We start from the raw sequence: 19,754 nt of genomic DNA on the forward strand, positions 1-19,754 counted from the left end.
CTTGACCAAATTGTTTAAAACAAATTTCACACTTGTAAGGCTTTTCTCCAGTGTGTACCCTTAAATGCCTTTTTAAATCTCCTGCTTGACTACATTGCTTAGAACAAATCTCAAAATTGTAAGACTTTTTTCCAGTGTGTGTTGCCGACGATCTTTCGGATTTCGTTTTAATCTCGTTCTCACGTAACCCTAAAATAAAAAGCAAACTGTAAAACTGTTAAGGTAAGGGCTGTGGTAGATAAGGTAAATTTTCAACGGTAAGTAGCTATTTTAGGGAAGAATAAAAGAACACATCTTTATTTTAGATACACTCAGTATATTCTGATCTCTAATTCTGTTCTTTTCTAAAATGGCCAGACTACACACTACGTCTTGCCTGAGAGCATGCCTGCAGATACTCGTTTTGTGCATGTAAGAGCGTGTGTATGGACGGCAAGACGGTATCGCGTGCAAGCCTCTCATTTATTCGGTCAATTCAAGTCGTTTGTTTAGATATTTATCGTAACTTCAATCTATTTCATTCATTTGTATATTTAACTTTGCTTATTCATTATTGTATTTTCTCTTCATCAGGCTTTTGCCTATTTATTTATATTAGTCATATTTTTCGGGTTTAATTTAGTTGTACGTAGCAAGCGTACTATAACCATTTGGTAGTCTCATGTGAGTTGTACCCTATATGTAAGTAAGAGGTATTAAATTTGGTAACAGGTAACATTATTGTTGTTATCTTAAATAGATATAACTTTTGTATAACTTTGTCATTTTAGAGTCACTTATATTCAATTTGATCTAACTCAGAGATTGTTAAAAATCTGGTAGTTAAATTTAATAAATGTTTATTTATTTTGTACATCATTTATTCTTATTCCCTTTATATTTACATTTACTTATATATTTACATAATATATTTAATATTTGACAGCAGTGTAAGATACCTGGGAGAGTGATCGAAGATCATTTTCTTGGCGCCCATGATCTGTTAGTTTTATTTAATTGGTTCTTCTTTAGCACTTATTCGTCTTTATACATTTTCAGTACATTATTCTTACCTTAATATTTACCTTTTCTAGTCATCATTATCTACTTTGAGCTACTGTTCTTCGACAGGCATGCAAACGAGCCGTATCCATCCTTGAGTGTCAAGTTGTTCTCTTGCATCTCTTGCTAGCCAACTCTATTCAGTTTACCTCTGTCTCTTCATACTTCTACTTCTATCCCTTTTAATTCCCCTTTCCTCAATTTCATCATCGAACCAGTTTCCCTACTCTAATACTACTGCAAAGTAGTATTTAATTTTTATTACTTCGGCTTTTCCAACGAGAAGCTATTTTCTTTCTATTATTTTAATTTTATTTTCATTTTTGTTCCCATTGGGTTACATATTAGTTTCATTAATTTTCCTTACTTCTGTTGGAGTTTAGCATCCTCTTTAATTTCCCTCCAACAAAAGTTTCTTCTCTATTTGTTTCATTGCTGGCCTGTACTCTCGTCGACATGCTGAAGATTTTACCTGTGCAGTTTTAGGTTCTACAGTTTTACTTGAACGTGTGGCCGGAAATTCAGTTCGTCCTTCAGTTCCGCAAACGTTTTCGAGGTGGATAGACCAAGACCAGACGAAATGAGCGACATAAGAAGTGTTTCAAAACAATTCTTAATTGAATTTCTAGACTTATACAAATCTTTGCCGGCATTATGGAAGGTGAAGAGTAGAGCATATTCCGACAGTAATAAGAAAAATGAAGTGATTGATGAATTGAAAAATGAATGATCTTTAATTAAGTTAACATGTGAATGTATGTTTTTACCGCAGGCCCCTTTTTACTCCACTTACTTCTACAGCGTCGTTGCTTGTTTGTTTGTTACTTTTTTATTAATACACAATACAATAACGCTTCCATTAAAACAACCTCTTCCGTGCTGCTCATCGTGTCGAGTTCTCGAAAGACTGAAGTTTGCGCAGTCCAGTTTTTACGTAGTCTTCAGCTATAGACAACGTACAGTGTACAGTGTACCATATTTTTGTTCCGTCATACCTGCACAGTTTTGAACTGCACCGGCAAGACGTAGTGTGTAGCAGGGCTACAATATCAAAATGTTTTCTTACAATTACACATGGGCTGCTTGTTATCAAGTTCTTCAAGAATTAGCATCTTTCATATTTACAAAAATAATGATACAATAATTACGAACTCGAGATTATAGTCTTAGTCCAATTCAATATAATATTTGATATTACTCAATATTAATTTTATTAATCTTTCTAATACATACATAGAATATATTGTAGTTTCTTTCATCATACCACACTTTGCATAGAGAAACAACAATTAATAAACAAAATGTAGGTAATTCTAGAATAAACAAAGTAAAAACCACAATAGGAGAAAAGTTCAAGTGGTGATAACTACTTATATCATTTTATAGAGGGCGGCGTATTCTGCACCAGACGGCTACGGTACCTACACTTTATTTCTAAAAGTTTATTTTGGTCTGTTAATATTTTGTTTTGTTTTCAGGTATTTGTATAAACTTCGTTATTTTATGACGTTTTAATAAACTTCTTTGAGAATATTGCTTAAAACAAATTTCACACTTCTATTGGCATTTCATCATAATCATTAGGCCCTCTAGTGACTATTGTAGTAACCAAGCTAACAGCCATTATTTATTTTCTTTCAAAGGAACATTTTGAAGGTACATATACTGTGTTTTTGTGTTTTTCAAGTTTTTTTAGTACTTTATTTTAGCTTTAAAAATGAATTACTATTGTTGTGTTCCTGTTGTAATTCTTGGGTTAAAAGGAACCCAGAATTAAGTTTTAATTTCTTCCCCAAATCAAAGAAAACGAATCAGACTGAAACTCAGGTGGTTTTGACATGTTTTTTTTATAATTACAAATGCTGAATATGCTGTTCCAGTACGTCGCAATTAGTATTGCAAGAGTCCAGAATGTTTAATGCTGACGCGCGGTAAGCTCTTATTACATTTGAGTGATAGAATATACTGGACATAGCGGTCATTGTACTGTAAATCATGTGTCCATGTGTGGCAAATGTACAGTTTTGTCTGTGTGTGAAAATATGGCTTGAATGCGAGTCCGTTAGCCACAGATTTTTATTTTATTTTTACGTCAATTTATTAGTTTTGTTGTATTTATACGTATTTCACTTAAATGACTATATTTGTTTCTTTCAAGTAGTTTATGAGTAATTTAAATATTTCCATTTTATGACAACTTAGTAGATATTCTATACTAATTGGAAAATTAACTTGTGTTTGTCGTAAATTGTAATATAATTGATTTATATATCTCTCGTTAATTTTGCATTCCAAGAAAATATGGTTCAAATCTCTAATCGAAACATTATCACAAAAACAGACTGATGAATTAACTATTCCTAATTTGTGCAGATGTGCCTCATATTTTCCGTGCCGAGTTTTTAATCTGACGATAGTAGAAATATCTTGCTTTGGCAGGTTATATTATGTACAGTTGTATATTTTATTTGTTTTGTTAGTACCAAAAACTAGATTGCACTAGAGATATGAGGAGTCTTCTATTTTCTACTGTTTTATTCAAATCTTAGTAAGAAAAAATAAAATTAAGTATGTAAGTACTGTGTTTCATTTCGTTTCAAAATTTGGCAATGTATCTAGTACACAGACGTTTTTCTTCCATAAATTAGCAGAGTGCACTCAATTTATACTTATACCATACATGTCAAATAAAAGATGTTTGTTTTTATTTTACAAAATTCATATTTTCGAGCATTGTTACTTATTAAACCTTCAGCCAAAATTCGACTTCGGCCAAAACGAAGCCAAAGGTTTCGCCGAAGGTGGAATAATAAAATGCTCTGTCAGTATACTATACCATACCTATAAATAATCTCTAAACAATATGCTTCGGTATTTGATAATTTGAATAATGTTTACACTTACACCCTATTTTATACCCTAACTAAACTAAAATGTTTTAGAAACTTTCAGGTGGTAGGTAGGATAAAAATTTTAAAAATAGGACAAGATGTCTCAAAGATCTTCATTTGAATATTTCTCACGTAGTAAAATTCTGAGAAACTATAATAATTTTATTGTATTTGTTAAAACTCAAGATTACTGGTGTTTTGACTACTTAAATATTAATGGCAATCGACTATCCCTACTCTGAATGCAAATGTTTTATAAAAGTTTCTTCTTCATGTTGGCTATATATATATATATATATATATATATATATATATATATATATATATATATATATATATATATATATATATATATATATATATATATATATACAAGCTGTACGCTCCCGAGGAAGCTGAAGCTGTTTTCACTTGAAGATCCTTTTTGTGGGGGATCATCCCATTCTGACTTTGGTTTTACAATTGCTGGTGTGACTTCGCTGTTTCCACTACCTTTCTCCATTCTTCTCTCTCTCTGATTTTGCTTCCTATATTTCTAATTTCCATACTTCTTAAGTCTTCTTCCACTTGTTGTCTCCATCTGAGTTTAGGCCTGCCTCTGGTTCTTGTACCTGGTGGTATCCATTCGGTTATAACTCTTAACGGATTGTTCTTCTCTCTTCTCATTATGTGTCCATACCATCTAATTCTCTGTGCTTTTGTTGCTCTTACTATGTTCTCTTGACCCATCCATTCTTGTATTTCGTGGTTCATCCATTGCCTTGCATCCTCTTCGTTTTCCCTCTTTGGTCCCAGCATTTTTCTCATAATTTTTCTCTCAAAAACTTTCAGCTGCTCTTCTTCTCTTGCTGTTAATGTGAATGTCTCCAAAGCATATAGCACTATTGGTCTTATGGTCGTTTTGTAGATTTTCATTTTTGTATTTCGGCTTATCTTCTTATCTTTGAAAATTTTTTTATTTCTGTAGAATGCTTTGTTTCCTGCTTGAATTCTTCTTTTCATATCTACACTTTCATTTCTTCTGTTGACTAATACTCCCAAATATTTGAATGTTTCAACCTCTTCGAAGCTGTGTGCGTCTATTGTCATTTCTGTCAGTTGCGTCTTCTTTTTTTTACTTACATTCATGTATTTTGTTTTATTTTCATTTATTTCCAGTCCTCTTAGTTTGGATTCGTTTTCTATTTCTTGAAAGGTTTTCTTTAATGCCTTTTTATCTGTTGCTACTATGGTTATATCGTCCGCATATCCAATTATTTGTACTGTATTTTTATTTATAGTTCCTGCGTTTGACAACTTTTTTATTATCTTATCTAATGATAGAATAAATAGTACAGTTGAGAGCGCATCTCCTTGTCTTACTCCATTTTTAATTTTTATTATTTCTGTTCTCTCTCTTCCGGTGTCTATTGTTGCTTGGGAATCTCGCATTGTCATTTCTATCATTCTTATAATTTTATTTGGTATTTTGCTCTCTTGTAAGTCTTGGATCATTTTTCCTCTACTTAGTTTGTCAAAAGCCTGTTTAAAGTCTAGAAAAAGTATATGTGCTTCTCCGTCGTACTCGTATGTTTTCTCTATCGCTTGTTTTAGTGTATGGATAGCATCTATCGTGGATCTTCCTTTTCTGAAACCGTACTGGTAGTCTCCTATGCTTTGTTCTGTGTATATTGTTAGTCTGTCTCTAATTATACCAGTCAGTACTTTATATGTTACATTCAGTAAATTAATTGCTCGGTAGTTTTTACATATCCTGTGGTCTCCTTGTTTTGGGATTGTCACAATAATTCCTTTCTTCCATTCTTCGGGCATTGTTTCCTTATTCCATATATTCTGTATTAGTTCATAAATCTTTCTGTATAGTGCTTCACCCCCGTATTTTATAAGTTCTGCACATATTCCGTCGTCTCCCGCTGTTTTCCCGTTTTTCAGTTTGCATATTGTATCTTTTACTTCTGTATAGGTCAATTCTTCTTCTTCACCTTGTTCCGGGTTCATTATTGTTTCTCTTTCTTCTTCTACATCCGTTTCTTGATACATTTCTTCGAAATACTTCTGCCATGTTTCTGCTTCTATGGCTACATTAGCTGTCCGTTTTCTACTACCTAGCTTTAAGTATTGGTACAGTGGTTTTGAATTGTGTCTCTTATTTTCTGTTTCGATCTCGTTCATAATTTCGTCTACTTTTTTATTTTTCTTTGATTTAAACAATTTCTTTGTCTTTTTCCTTTGATCTTGGTATTTTTCTCGTTCCTCTTCTTTACCTGTGCTTAGCCATTTCAATCTTGTTTTATTCTTTTCGTCCACTGCTAGTTTGCACTCTTCGTCAAACCAATTGTTTCTTCTTTCTTTTTGCATTTTTCCAACTACTTTCTCTGCTGCAGTGTTTATTCCTTGTTTGATTTTTTTCCACTGCTCCTCCATTTCTTGTTCCTCCTTGAACTGCATATCTACATTTACTTCTTTTACAAATCTTCTTTTTACTCCTTTATCTTTCAATTTATCTACGTCCCATCTTCCCTGTGCTTTTCGTCTTTCATTCTTTGTTGTTTTTATTTTACATTTTGCAATCACTAGCATATGGTCCGAATCGATGTTTGCCCCTCTGTGAGATCTCACGTCATTTATCGACTGTTTGTGTGACTTTTTAATAAGTACATGGTCTATTTGATTCCCCTCCAGACTGCCTGGTCTCATCCATGTTATCTTGTGTATGTTTTTGTGTTTATATCTCGTGCTACTTATGTCCATGTTTAATGCCGCTGCTAAATTACATAATCTTTCTCCATTATTGTTTGTTGTGCTATGTAATGAGTTTTCCCCTGCAACCTCCCTAAAGCATTTTTCTTTACCTATTTGTGCGTTGAAATCGCCTATAATAATTAATATATCTTCTCCCGGGATTTTTTCGGCATTTTCTTCTAGTGTTTCATAGAACTGTTGTTTTATTAAGTCATCACTGTTTTCTGTGGGTGCATAGACATTTATTATGGACAACTTGTTCGGTTTGCTGTTTACTCTTATGTATGATAGTCTTTGACTTATGGGTTTAAATTCCATAACTTTATGCCTCATTTCCCCTAACACAATAAAAGCAGTTCCTCCATATCCTTGTTTTTCTTCTCCAGCATACCATACTGTATAATTTTCTTTTTCGATTTTTCCATGTCCCCCCCACCTGATTTCTTGAATTCCTGCAATATCTATATTGTATTGTTTCAACTGTGTCGCTAGCTCCTCCCTTTTTCCCTCTTCTAGCAGTGTCCTGACGTTCCATGTTCCAATTTTTTTTGTCATTTTTTTAATTCTCTTCCTTTTTTTTGTATTTTTCTTATTATTTTGAATATACCGTGACTCATTTACCTCTTCGTTTGCATTGTCTGTTTCCTTTTCATCCATCCATTCTCTTTTGTCTAGTTTTTTGGGACATTTTCAATTTCTATAAGTTTATTTTCTCTTGCATTCCATTTTAGCACTTTGTCATTTATTTCTAATTTCTGGTATCTGATTTTTACTTTTGCTCCTTTGCTTCTCTGTTGTTTTGCTATGTCTCTGATTTCTTTTTGTATCTTTGCTTCCTTGAACGTCAGCGCTGCATCTATGTATATTTCTCTACAGTCTCTTGTGTATTTGAGTTTACCTTTTTCTTGCAGTATTTTCTGTTTGTCTTTCCAGCTCTTCGTTTCTATTATACATTTCTTGTATCCTATCTTAAACGCACTTTTAACTTCTATTTTCAGTTGCAGCTCTGTTTCCATCATTTTTTGTATGTTTTCTCTTAGTCTAACTTCATCTTCCAGATCTACCTGAATTCCTGTTATGATTAATTTATTGCGTATTTTTTCTTTATCGATCTTCTCTAATCTATTCTCCATGAGTGTTAACGCTTTTTTGAGTTCTTCGTTTTCTTTCTCCCATTTTTGTTCTTTTTTTTCTACTTCTCTTTTTAAATTTTCTGTTTCTGATTTGTTTTGCTTAAGCTTCTGCTTAATATCTTCCAGTTCGTTTTTCATATCCTTGATTTCATCTTTAATCTCTGTTTTGCTTTCCAGGATATCTTCTTTAATTTCTTGCCTCATCTGGCTCAGCAATATCTTAATCTCCTCCATGTCCGTTAATATTGTACTTACTTTTTTGATGCGCGTGTCTGGAGCTTTTTTGCTTTTATGTTGCTCTTCTTTGTCTTCTTCAATCGAGCTGTCGTGTTCCGGTTTGTGTCTTTTTCCTTCTTTTTTATTTTCTTCGTTGTTCATCTATTTGTCTTGTTGTTTGTTTTCTAGACTGAAAATCTTTATCAATATAATGCGAGAAAAATATATTTTTAGTTCACTTAAAGCTTATAATATACACAAAAATAGGAAAATGTAACCTGTGTCTAATAGTAATTATTATTATTATTATCTTCTTATTTTTAATTACGTTTTGGTAAGGTCTTAGATATTTTGCACACGCCGGCAACGTCGCAGAATATTTGGCCGTACTTCTGTTTGCTAATTTATTTATGGCTTTCAGTAATTAAATATTCATTAATGTTTAATTATACACGTTTTTGTTATATTCAATGTTTGTTGTATTTGTAACTTAAAAAAATATTGTTCTGTATAATATTATTGCAAATCTCCTCTCTTACGTGCATCAAATTAACAGAAAGATGACTTACAGTTGAAATGTTGAATTCACCACACACTTTGGCTATCATCATAGCAATTTTAAATTTGTTTGCAGCGTTTGTTGTATAACTCGATCGATGTTAGTCCAAACCATTGGCATAAGTTTTAAAGCCATGAGTGTCTTCTTCTTCCGGGTCCCGTTTGCTTTCTATTTTACCCTGTATTATCAGTTGGAGTATAATATACATATTATGATATTTTCATGTTTCATCATAATATGACCGAGGTATTCAAGTTTAGGAGAGCTAATTTGTAACGAGAAAATGCTGACAAGCTTCTTTTTCTGATGTATAATATTAGGATGTTTGATTTCGAATATTAGCTACCAGATCCAGTAATCAGAAATACATACTCACTTACTTTAATGTTTTTTATTGTTATTTATTTTTATTATCGCTATATTACCAAATAATGTATAAATGTTCGAGTTTTTTTATATTATAATTTCATATTTTTGTTTATCATTCATCAGTTAATAAAAATATAATGCACATTATTAACATTTAATATATTTTTAGTCACCTTCGGCTGAAGGTATCCTACAGGCCGAACTTCGGCATCGGCTTCGGCTTCGGCCAGAAAATCACATTCGGTCGGTCTCTACAAATAAACTGCAAACTATTTTTTTTTAGATAGATAGATAGATAAATTTATTGATATTTTTGTATCATTTACATGACATAAGACAAGTCACAAACATGGTATACTTATAGTACAATTCTACAATTAGTAGGTTATTAAAAAATACTACACTAAAGTAAACTAAAGTTATCTTATTAAAAACATTAATGGTAACAAACATTTAGTAGAGAACAAGATTACGGGACTGATAAAATATTGTTAAAAGTATAAAAATATCGGAATCAGTTGCTAGCTATTGTTCCAGCCAATGAATTCGTCTAGAGAATAAAAACAATGTTCAGTTAAAAACAACTTTAACCTGGTTTTTAACTTGTTAAAATGCAATATTTCTTTTATTGAATTTGGTAGCAAATTAAAAAATTGTCCTCCGGCATACATTGGAGACTTTTTTAGTTGAAATCGGTTGAATTTGTTTAGGTGGATATCACTTTTATTTCTCGTGTGGTAATTATGGACATCACTATTTATTTGAAACTTATTCTTATTAAGAAAAGTGTAGGTTAATAGTTTGAAAAGATAGATGCATGTGCAGGTCATAATATTCTTTTTAAATGTATCTCTACAAGATTCGTTGTAATCTAAGTTAAAAATTAGGCGAATGAATTTCTTTTGAAGGACGAATATTCGCCCAATTTCCGTAGCTCTGCCCCACACAATTATATTGCAGCCGATGGCAGAGTATACAAATGCATAGTACAAGTTAAGTAGGTAAGATTGATAAAAATTTGTTTTCAAACTATTGAAAGCAAAGTAGAGTTTATTTAGTTTTTTACAGAGAGAGTCAATTTGATGATTAAAATTTAATTTGGAATCTATTTCCATTCCAAGGAAATTTATTTATATAAATCTATTTCCATTTAGTGTGTTCGACAGTCTCAAATTTGCAATAATTATTTAATGTCAAGGTTATATTGTCACCTTCCTTAAGTGGAGATGTGAATTGGATAAAAATGGTCTTATTTTCATTGATAAGGTGATTTATTTGACACCAATGAATGAATTCATTCATGGTTATTTGTATTTTCTTATGCAACTCGTCTAAACCATCAGCTACAATTACAATTGTTGTGTCGTCTGCATATATAAAAACACGTTCATTTGTTATACTTAAAGGTAGGTCATTTATGTAGAAGAGAAATAAAAGTGGTCCTAAATACTCCACCTTGCGGAGTTCCAATAGGAGTTCTAAACTCATTAGACAACTCATCATCAACCTGCACTTTGAGTGTTCTGCCAGACATATATGAGTTAATCAAAGATTGAATTGGACCTAGAATACCCATTGCTTCAAGTTTTATTGATAAGTAGTTATGGTTAATCGTGTCAAATGCACGGGTTAGGTTGAAAAATATGCCCACTAAGTAGTTGTTCTGATCAATATTTTCATGGACATATTGTATGTACAAGCTCAATTGAAGCAGTTTCGATTGAATAGTGGCGAAAACCATGTTGGGATTGAGTTTAATTATTTTATTGTAGTCTAAGTATTCAATTAACTGTTTGTACACTACCAATTCAATAATTTTAGAGAAACAGCTAAGTATACATATCATTCTGTAATTCTCGACACATTGTGGATCATCTTTTTTAAATAAAGGAATGGTTCTATTTACTTGAGTAACAGATAAATTGGTAATGTGAGATAGTTGGACAGAAATTATTTCTACACATTCTTTCAATACAACAGCCGGTATTTCATCAATACCAGCAGAGTATTTCTTTTTAAGTGTTAGAATTATCTGCTGAATATCATCTTGAGTGACCGGTGCAAAAAACATTGAATTCGGACCTCGTATCTTACTTGATGTGCAAGAATTAAGGGTAGATTTAAGCTGTCGATCTTATCAGAAACAGAATATGCAAAATAGTGACCGAATGTGTTTGCGACCTATTTTTTTCCCAGTTATGGTCGACCCATTATTTAACAATATAATTTCTTTTTTTTTTTGTTTCCCTCTATCCAGTTTTGAGTTAACCATACCTAACCTGAGTTTACTAACCTAACTTGGTTTTGACAAATTTAGGGTTAAGAAAGGTTAAGCGTATTCATAACTTTGTGTGTGTGTGTGGAGAGAAAGAGATGGCATTAGACAAAGAGTCTTTTTGCCACAGAATTTTGTTATAGATATGTTTAAATTTTTATCTTAGAATCATTTATAAATTTGATTAAGATATTAAATATAGATTTGTCAGAATAAGATAAAAGATTGCTGATGCTAACTGGAAGGCTAATATTAAGGTTAATTAAACCTAAATATAAGTTTCGAGTCTGATCCCTATGATTAAGACAATCAAAGAATACATGGTTCAGATCCCCGATAGACTCATGGTTACACGAACAGAAGGGAGTTTCATAGATTCCAATCCTATGTAGATGCTCTGGAAAAAGGCCATGGTTAAGTTTTAGCCGGGTTATTAATGAGGAATGTACTTTGTTATAATTGTAGTTAAAATGAGGTATACATTTGGGTAATAATGGGTGAATAGAAAAGTAATGATTTCTTGATGTCTGCTGAACATCTTCGTATTTGGACCTCCATCTTTCCCTGCCAACACTTCTGATAATAGAACATAGGTCTTTGAAGTTGAAAATGTTTGTGATTTCTGGTATCTCGGATGTATTTTTTGCCATTCCATCCACTATTTCGTTTCCAACTACTCCACTATGTCCTTTAACCCACAGTAAAGTAACTGTTTTTTAGTGGATTTTAGATTATGTAATGTTTTTTTGATATCAAGAATAATGGAGTTTTGGAAATTATCTAATGGATGGCTACAAATAGCTTGTAGTACTGGCTGAGAATCTGAGACTACTACAACGTTCTCGCAATAATTAGAAGCACACCAAGTTAGTGCTTTCTGTATGGCAGCAGCCTCGGCTGTAAAAATAGAACAGCAATCCGGAATCCGGTATTTTTCTGCATAATTGTTGTTTGAAACAAAAAATGCGAAACCAGTACTTTCATCTGTTTTTGATCCATCTGTATAAATTACTGTTAAATTTTTCCCTAATTTGCTTAGTATGGATTTAAATATAATATTTGTTAAAGTTGGCAAGTCTGAATAAGATGGCATTATAATGGTTGGTTTGTCTATCAGAACTTCACAGTCATGTTCGAAAAAAGGAAATTTTGGTAGCTGTGAAATATAAGGTTGGTAAAGATTCGTATCGATAAAAGATTCTGTACGAGGAGGCGAATTTTTTATCCTCCAGTAAGAATTTGTTAAATTTTCTGTCGAAAGTAGACCTATTTTGTGAACCATAGTTGTATTAAACGTTCTGTATTTTATTAGACATTTGTTTGCTAATATTTGCCTACGTATGTATAAAGATGGTTCTTGAGCTTCTGCTAGAACTGCATGACTTGGTGAGGACATCATAGCTTCTAGACAGATTTTTATAGATTTATATTGTATTCTGTCTAGTGTTAAAAGATTTGTTTTGCAAGTAGAACCATAAAGAATACAGCCCTAATCTAGAATGGATCGTATGTAGGATCTATAAAACATTAAGGAAATATATTGGTCTGCACCCCAACTTTTTTTGGAAACGAAACGCAGAAGGTTAATTCCACGCTCTGACTTTTGTTTCACATATTTTATATGGCTAGACCACAAGAGTTTTTTATCTAGGATCATGCCCAGATACTTCCTATATCAGAATCACCTATATGGCATTTGCCTCTGATTTTTTGTCTACGTCTTGTAAAACATACAATCGAAGACTTATCTTGTGATATGCTAAATCCCATGTTTTTAACCCACCTATCTATATTCCTAAAGTTACGTCTTAGATTAAACATACAATCATCGTAGGATTTATGGCTGGTATATATAAACATATATCATCGGCATACTGTATTATTTTACATTTGTCATCTATCAGGTCATGCAGATCTGCAGTGTAAACATTAAATAATAAAGGGCTTAGAATTCAGCCTTGTAGAAGACCGTTATATAATATTCTTGGACCGTGTAATACATTATTATGGTCACGTAAATATATTTTTCTGTTAACATACAAATTTAATATATTTACAGATAATCTTTTATCGATACCACATGCCACCATTTTTGAATATAATATATCCAAATCAACCACGTCATACGCACCCTTTAAATCTATAAACAAACATAGCATAAATTCGTTTTTTGAGAAGCAAAGTTGAATATCCGAAACTAAATGTATGAGAGCATCAATTGTGCCTCGACCTCTACGAAATCCATACTGTGAATAGGGAAAAACTGCTTTACTTTCTAAAAGATGTTCTACTCTCAATTTTATTAGTCTTTCAAAAGATTTTGTTACACATGATAATAAGGAGATGGGCCTATAAGATGACGGAAGTTCTGGATTTTTGTTGAATTTAAGTATAGGACATATGACTATATTTTTTAAAGTGTCGCAATATTCTTGTTTCAACCACCAATTATTAAAGATTTGTAAGAGAATGTGTTTAGCATTTAATGGCAATTTGTCCAATATATTATAGGTAAAACCGTCTAAACCAGGTGCTGTGTTTCTGCTTTTTTTAAGAGCAAACTCTAGTTCTGAAAAAGTAAAAGGTTTTGACATGTGATCTATGTTAGTATTAAAACGAAAAATGTCTATGTTATTATCAGCAATATTACCTGGGGCAGATGAAGGTGCAAGTTGATCTAGTAACTTATTAATGAGATCTTCAGAAAGTTGTGGTTTCTTGTTTTATTGATTATTGTTGGAAAATGATCTTACAGTTCTCCAAATTTTTGAGAGAGGAGTACTTTTGTTCAAGCTATTTAAAAAATGAATCCAGCTACATTTTTTTTTTCATTTTAAATAATTGTCTGGTTTGGGCTGCAATGTTTTTATAAATTATGTAATTATTGTAGTTACTTTGCATTTGGTATGCTTTTAAAGCTTGTGATCGTTTTTTTATTATATGTGTACATTCCTCATCCCACCAATAGGGCCTTGGGGTTGAAGGAGTAAAGGGTTTCTTTATGGGCATAGATTTAGAGGCGACAATGGAAATAGTTTGAAAAAGTTGAGCTGTCTGCTCATCGTTTGAAACATCATCGGTTGTTGAAAAGGTAGAAAGTTGATTCTCTAAATATGTATGGAACAGGTTCCAGTCAGCGCGGGATTCATTCCATTTGGTTGATGGATTAATAAGAAAAGAAGAAGGATTAATTTTAGGTTCTATTTTAATAGGAAAATGATCGGATCCCAGTGTGTCAGAGTGAACTGACCAGTTTATACGGTTTATTAATGTAGCTGATGTGATAGTCAAATCAACGGCAGACTGATTCCCACTTGGACCGATTCTAGTAGGTGTTCCGTCATTTTGAAAGACTAGTTCGAGAAAATCCATACTTTCGACTAAAGTTCTACCATTACGGTCATCCGGGATCGGACCCCACATGCAATGGTGGGCATTAAAATCACCACAAAAAACTGTTTTATTAAAATCAAATTGTTTGAATAAATGTATCCAATAGGTTTTATCTACTCTGATGTCAGGTGGTCTATATATAGACACAAAAGATATATTCATTTTATTAAGTAAGACTGCACACACTTCTACTCCACTATTAAAATTATAGTTAATATTTATTATTTGATAATCAATGCTCTTTAATATGAAAATACCTACGCCACCATATCCGCTGTCACGACATTTTGAAACAAAATTATATCCTTTTAATTTAAAAACCATTTGGCTTTTCAACCAAGTTTCGGATAAAATAATAATATCTACATGAAAATTATTAATATAATTTACAAGATTATCCCTATTGCTAACTAAAGATCTACAATTCCATTGTAAAATATTTAATAATGATTGAATAGGTTGATTGTGTTTATCCATTTGGAAGTTAGTGACTGCTGTCATTAAGAATAGTCCCTATATTATCCGTTTCTGTGTTAGTACCTGTATCTTCTAGATTATTAGAAATAAGTTTTCTTAATTCATTTTCTAAATTGCATATGGGTTGAGATTGATTAGTAGTATCTATGAGTTGGTTTATATGAGATGTCACAAGTAATATAAGTTTCTCTTTATAATCAATAAATTCGTCCCTGTAAGGATTAGGGATTTTTTGGGTCTTTTGCTAGTTGAGGCAGAGGAATGGGGTAGAATTGGAGGAGAAGTTGCTTTACGTTTATTAGCTGTATTTGTTGTGTTACTAAATCTTTTTGCCGGTTTAATAATGTGAAATTAGAGGTATTGTTAGTTGGGTTAGGTAAGCTTGGAAAATTAGTAATGTTATTTAAAATAGCAAATCTATTATTAGTAGTTATTTTTGCGTAGTTCGGGTTGTTATGTATAGCAACCGCCAGTTAACTGGGCGAGACGCATTGCACAGTGGCTTATGGGATGATCATCAGTCTCAGTGTCGTTGTGCGTATTCGCTGTCGTCAAGTTAACTGGCGCTTGCAGTAGTTGCTCTGCTTCTTTGAAATTTATATTTTCTGTTGCCATGATTGTCTTGATTTTTCTCTGTTTCTCGTATATTGGACACTTTCTTGACAACGAGGTGTGCTCGTTAGTTTTACAATATACGCATAGATTATTTTCACTACAATTTTCTTCTGTATGAGAGGTGTCTGTACATTTTTTACATTTACTCTCCTTGGATTTACATAATCTCGAGCTGTGTCCGTACATAAAACATTTGTAGCATTGCACCACTGGATGCACGTAAGGATCAACTACGAAGTTACATAAGTTAATTATTATGTTTTGGGGAACTTCATTGCCCAAAAATTCTACAATAATTATTTGTCTTGGTACTAATTGAGTAGTACCGTCGCTGTTGGTTATTTTTCTTTGCATTCTTTGTACATTCACCACCTGTTTTTCAGAAATGATTGCGTCTTTCATATAATCCTCCGAAAAGAACGTATCAACCATTTTGACCACGCCCTTTCTGTGCGTGTAAAATTTAGAGATATATGCTATTAGATCGTTTTTAATTATCAATTCATGATTAATTAATTTATTTGCTGCAGAATAAGTTTTTAATATGACTTTTACCCTACTAATACCTACCGTTTTTATGTCTACTACATCATGTTTTATTAAAGGATCATTTAAAAAAAAAAGAACCGACCCTGATTGGAAATAATCTTCCAATACTAGAATTTTTATGTTCAATATAAACAAAGAATGGTGACTTATCATCAGATTTATAACTATTATCAAAATCGATTAAATTATTTACAGACCTGTTGTTATCCATATTAGTTTTTTTTTAAGTTGTTTTGGTCAGGCGGTTCGCCAGAACCTATTGACTCTGCTTCCATATTTACCTAGTTTTTGTCGAAAAACTTTATGACCCTAATATATCAGTTTATTAGCACTAATTAAATAAATTCACAAAATATCACAATAGCAATTATTTTGAAAATACCGAAGACAATAATATTGGAGCGACCTTCACTCTATGACTGTCGAAACGATACTGTATTCATAACTTTACAATTATTCTTTATAAACTTCAAAATTAACATGTAAAAAAGAGAATTGGACTTTATTGGAATGTTTCTAACGTGCTGTGGACAGAAGTCTTTAATATGTAAGTAGATTATGTATTTTAATATGTATTTACTGTCAACATACTGTAGAATTATTATTACTGTCAACATACTGACATAACACTTATGTTAGATAAAAATGACCTTGCAATTCTGAGGATCCAAAGAGCACAATGGAAATATAAAAGAAATTTCTTGTCTTTGGTTCAACTACTATCTAAATATGATACTGTAGTGGCCTAAATAATAAGCATATTTACCAAAATAACATACTAGGTATCTAAGCCACAACATATAAAATCAAGTCATCCAGTGTATGTCAGCAAAACTCTGATCAAAGAGAACATTAACAAATCACAGTTTTATAATTTGATTGTCTATACAAACTATACTATACAAGATCTGTCTAAAAAAGATCAAATGAGTTTTGGTGTGTGTTGTATTAATTTGGCAAAAGACTAATTTACTTACTTAAAGTGTGTCATTCTTTAGAACACTTAGCAAAAAATACATTAATTACATTGTTCAATATTCATGAATTAAGTGTGTCTACATTTAATCAAATATTTCTCTTGTAGTATAACTACAAATAGGTAGAGCGCACTCTTTACAAGTATAATGCATTAATTTTAAGAACACAGCCTAACTCAGGTAAGGTACCCGGTAAACATTTATTTATTAATACAAAAATAAATTATGAACATTATAATTTTTGAACTGTTTATGAAATTGCCTTAAAATTCACTGTTTTAACATTAATTTTTCAAATTGCCCCCCAGACCTCGGTGGGCACCAAAAATGCCTAGAACTGCCTATTCTTACAGTTTGCAGGGGGTCCAAAGTTTGTAGATCTGGGCCCGGGGAAGACTCAACTCTCCTTGATTAATGAAGACATGAGAAATATGGGGATACATATTTTTCTGAGGAAGGTGATGTATGGGGGCAACTGGGGAGAAATTCCTAAAGTGGCTAGAACCCGTACAGTGGGTCATAAACAATATACCTACAGTATATTCTCTCTATAACGAACACGGATATGATGTGGTTTCGATTATAAAGAGGTACATTAAGTGTCCCATGAAATTCCTGTTGAACTATAAAACCTCTATAAAGGGCATATTTGATTGTAACGAGGGAAAATGAGATCTATATACATGTTTCTTTACTTGTTTTTGGCACTGTGATGGCTAAAAATAAATCCCCCAGCTGCCTCTATACAGAAAAACCTAAAATCTGTAAGCTTATCGAGGCCAGTGATGTAATAAACTCCACTGTCTGTCAACTTCTTTATGTTTATCCTCTGTTGCAATATTTTTCAAAAGAGCCATTCAAGCAATACTTAGCATCTTATATTGCTCGAAATGGCTACACTATAGGAAGTTAATGTTTTAGAAAACTATATATTCATAGGTATGTACAATATGATTGTTGTCTGATATAACAAGATCAGCTTATAAGGTAGTAATTAGTCTGCCATTTCAGTTCTCGTTATAGAGGGAGTCTAGTGTATCAGTGTAACTTCTTTCTCAAATAATGTTGTCAAACAGCTTCTGATATATAAAAAAAACATTTATTTTATGCTAGAAATGTAAAAGTACACCAATTTTGGACAAAACTAGAGGTTGGTGATTTTTGTAATTATGTTTCAGAGATGATTTGGAGACTTATTAAAACCTTGTAAATGTTTTTTAACTACTAATAATCCATGTGAAAAATAATCTCTTCTAATGCAAGATATAAAAGTGTTTGCAACTAAACCAAAATTAATATACATTTTAGATTCAGTCATTAACCAGTCAGAGTTACTACGGCACTGTATGATATTATGCCTGTTTCAGTTGTGTCCGAATTAAATACTAGTTTTAGTATAAAGTGCTCAAGTTTAATTTGTTTCGAGTATATCAAGGTATTTATAAACAGTTTATTTATCACTGCAGCATTTTGAACGCATAGTTAATATTTCTGTTATCGAGTATTTTGTGCGAATTTCAAATATAACCTCAACAATTCAACTTCGATTTCCACGATTTCTTATCAATTAGCAATTAATTTCTTTGATAATTTACCAGTGGCGTATCTCTTGCTATCTACCTAACTGATTTGTATATCCAAGATGCCTTCAAAAATTGCTTGTAAATGTTGTGAATTATCATTTGATGGCCACCTTATGGTTACATGCTGTGTTTGTAAGGATACCTATAAACATTCCTGTGTTGATATTACTTCAAATGAAGTATGTATTCTAAATGGTAATAAAGGATGTGATTGGACATGTGTGGGTTGTAGAGGTATTGGTAAAGATCTCAATGAATTAAAGGCCCTTATTATTCAACTCCAGAAAGACATAAAAGACTTAAATGCAGAAAAAGCTAAAACCGAAACTTCTGTAGATTTTGAAGATTTGGTATCGGAAGTAACCGATAGACTAAAGCGTAAGAAAAATGTAATGTTCTTTAATGTTGCTGAACCGGAACAAAATACACTATCCCAAGAACAAGCTAATTACGATAAAGAAGTTATTTCAAGTATACTAACTTCATTGTCTCCAGAGCTGTCAAACATTAATTTGAGTATCGTTAGACTGGGTACTGCCGATAAGTCAAAAAATAGGCCAATTAAGATTACAGTTGAAAATGAAGATATTGCGAGGAAAATATTAATAAACTCTAATAAACTTAAAGCAAAGAAAAATTACAAAAATATAGGGATTTCTGCGGATCGTACTAGACGGCAATTAGAATATTATAAAAAAGTTAAACAAGAGCTATACGACAGGAAAAACTCTGGTGATACTAACTGTCGGATAAAATATATCAACGATGTTCCAAAAATAGTATCTTTAAACTAAGTCAACCCAACAGTATCTGTAACGAAGAAATCAAAGTTTACTATCAAAACGTCAGAGGACTTAACAGTAAAATAGACATGTTCTCTTCAAGTGTGAGTGATTGCGAATATAGTGTTGTAGCATTAAGTGAAACCTTGTTG

This window comes from Diabrotica virgifera, chromosome 3 (assembly GCF_917563875.1).
Source record: "Diabrotica virgifera virgifera chromosome 3, PGI_DIABVI_V3a".
Taxonomy (NCBI): Eukaryota; Metazoa; Arthropoda; class Insecta; order Coleoptera; family Chrysomelidae; genus Diabrotica; species Diabrotica virgifera.